Source organism: Desarmillaria tabescens, assembly GCF_030435595.1.
Source record: "Desarmillaria tabescens strain CCBAS 213 chromosome Unknown EV420scaffold_86, whole genome shotgun sequence".
In the NCBI taxonomy this organism is placed as follows: Eukaryota; Fungi; Basidiomycota; class Agaricomycetes; order Agaricales; family Physalacriaceae; genus Desarmillaria; species Desarmillaria tabescens.
This window is the reverse complement of record NW_026848385.1, coordinates 8,473-11,705: the sequence shown is the minus strand read 5'-3', so window position 1 is coordinate 11,705 and position 3,233 is coordinate 8,473. Positions and strand designations below refer to the sequence as shown.

The window sequence follows — 3,233 nt, the reverse complement described above, 5'->3', positions numbered from 1 at the left end:
AACGATGGCATAGTGGGACGGGAATAGCCGTTTCTTTCCCGAAAAGCCTCGTAGCGTGTGACTCTTGAGAACATAGAACACGTTTGACGGTGTCACTAATGAACGAGATATGTCCTGGGCCCGTGAAACCAGTTGAGAACTCTGGAAAATATCAGCATCTATCATATGGCTGCCCTTCTGGCATAACTTGATTATATCTAAGTCGGCAAGATACCTGATAGGCTTAGGCTGCTATAAGAACGTCAATGTTTGTAAGCAGATAATGTGGAACACAATCGAGACGTACTACTTTAGACGCGATGTGGTCGCCAAGCTTTCGATATAAAAGAACGAAAGGGCACGGGATGAAAACGAGAAGCGCTCAAGGATCTGTTTCAGAAAATATGACAGCGTTTGTACTTACCGTAGAAATTTTTAGTGAATTAAGGGAGATTTACCGCAAAGAAACGTTGCTGGTGCTGCCACGACACGCCAATGATACGCGTTCGAGGTCTAGGTATGGGCGGCCATAGCCGACTGAAGTACGTCCGAAAGGCTATACCGGCCCGATCTACGCTGCATCGATGACTGGGCTGCTGAAAGAACAATCCCACCGCAGTACAGACCTGAGATTATGCGCAGGACATCAGGATACTAGACTCAAACAGGCTCATCAAACAAGGCTATGCTCCATTCCAATCTTTAATTAAGACTTACATGTAAACGGGCTCGCAGGAGCTATATCAACCGGCTAAGGATGGAACTGAATACCAGACGGGAAGAACCTGCTCATGCTTCAGGTAACCATCTGTATCGTGTAATAGAATATATTCCGTGCCCAAGAACATAATGTTCCCCGCTAGCTAGAGGTACCAATATTGTGGGATTTGACGTACACGTCAGATCCGTCACAAAAACTCCGTCTGCCTGTCCTAAAATGAAATGAAATGTGTTCCTAAGCTCATGTTCAGATATACGAGAGGAACAAATAGAGTGCAAAACAATTACTCGCGCAGTGGTAAGGGCTGGAAGTTGAAGTTTCAAGAGAGCCATTGTAGAGTGAGCGCCAAAGAGATAGGAACCGTCGCAACCCTGTAAGGATGTAAGCGAGCGCAAATCAGAAAATTTATTCGATAATTACAGCTCACAACGCAATGTGGGTCGGAAATAAGAAACATACGGGAGATACTATCGCCAAAGAAAGGCCAGGAAGACCCTAGTTAAGTCCAGACCTGATGTCACGTCGAACAGGGAGGAAAACGAATAGAACAGTGCACCTACGGTTGGTGGACACGATTTCCCTCCCTTCCCTGAAGTGTGTCGGCCATTTATGTTTGCCGTAGAATCGAACATGAACTGGTGGGAAACGAAAAACAAGGATCTCTTCTGACAGACCGCACGTTTCTGTTGTAATCAAGTAGGTAATATATTAATTTATGTACCCATGCCTCGTAAGGTTCAATGGTCTAGTGGTTATGATTTGTGTCTCACACACACAAGGTCTCCAGTTCGACCCTGGGTTGAACCACACTTTTTGCCCAGGGACTGCACACAAATTGCATTGTTTATCACTGATTCAGTGATTTGACCTATGCCATACTTCCTAAGGCCGCTAGGATAGTTTTTATAGCCTGAGAGTCTAGGTGACCCGGTTCTAATCGCATTGACAGTTTTCTTCGTATGCTGCTTGTAGCAACTTTGAACCGCGCTACTTCAAGTTCGTTAATCCCATTGAAACACGGCAAAGTATTATTATGAAACAAAAGCTACGAGGATAACTCTTTTTTCCAGAGGTTCTCGAGAGCTCGAAGTCAGAGTAGGACCGGGACCGATACCTCAGAAGACATTAGTACGCACACATCCGATGCACGATTGACAAGGAATCGTAGCTGTCTTCATCTGTCAATATGAACTATTTGACAGCCAGGTGATGCAGAAATATCCGGGGACGGTACAAGGCAGTCCAGACGAGGATCGAGTGGGAGGAAACTCATCCGACAAGTCCACCTCGACTTGTAGTATGTCCAATCCCATCGAATTTCCATTCTGTATGTCTTTACAGCGGTTTTCATAATTATGTGGAATTCCGATTTTGAAAAATTATGTGGTCCTATTTGCACCGCATGTCGGCCCGGTACGCGAAGTGCTCCGCCTTTTCACGCGATTTCACTGGTTTACATTCAAAAAGCACATTTATGTACCTTATACTGCACTTATATTTTGTTGAATTAGGATGTATCAATGAAAGACCTTTTCCCATGTAGTAAGGTCAAAGTACGCTGCTAATACCAAAGGATTGCCAGCACAAGACAGACATTGAGTCTGACAAAGCAAGAGACCGAAGCTTACTGATACCATCTGGATATGGAGATGCCAGGTCCAACAATATTAATTGATGAGTATAGCAGCATGTAGTGCTTGAGGATGCCACTTTCGAGTGAGCACAGAATGACAAAGGCTGGATTCTCGAAGGTTTTGCCTCACTTGGAGTCCTGCTTGTAGAGTGCAACGTCGCTATATGCCATGTCATAGGAGCAGAATGCAGTTGATAAACATCTTGAGGCCTTCAGAAATACAATATAGGCATCGTAAAATAGACAATACTGTCGTGCCGTCGTCGCACGGCATGACAGTGGTGGGAAGAGAAAGGGCCAGGGCCTTGCGATCCAAATACGACCACATAATTTTTCAAAATTGGGATTCCACATAATTATGAAAACTGCTGTAATTGTTTCCACTACTACGTACGGCCTATATAAATAATTAAATCCAGACATTACGCGTTGTTAATATCTAGCAGCTGCTGCATTGTGGATAAAACAAGGTAAATATGATGCAGAAGACGACCTAACACCTGGGCTTGCCTATTTTGAAGTTATCGATGGCGAGCAAGAGGAGCCAAAGCAAATACTGGACGATTTGTGAATTGTACCAGTCGAAGCCGTCGATGAGGATGGGAAGTTGGAACCCGTTGAAATTTTGATCGTGTCCGCGAGTCAGGGAGTCCAAGTCTTTGGTACTGGGGGGGGGGAGGGGTCCAAGCAAGCTCCAAGGATTGTCGACGTACGAGATAAGCACATCGGGAGAGATACTGAGGGCAGAATAGTTCTATGCGGATGAAACGAGTTTTTATGAGCCTCAACTTAAGAGATTGCGTTCATCAGGCGGACAGTAGTACCAATGCCTATTTGAAACATGGGCCAATTTGACGCTTTCCAAGATAACTACGAACTCACCCACAGATGTAGTTGCGT

At 44.9% G+C, this 3,233-nt stretch overlaps 1 non-coding gene across 1 annotated transcript; it reads left to right on the top strand.

Annotated features, from left to right (window-relative positions):
• The first annotated feature begins 1,434 nt into the window (after positions 1 to 1,434).
• Positions 1,435 to 1,507, top strand: EV420DRAFT_t281. The gene has a single exon. It is a non-coding gene; the product is annotated as a tRNA-Val (tRNA).
• Positions 1,508 to 3,233: the final 1,726 nt, after the last annotated feature.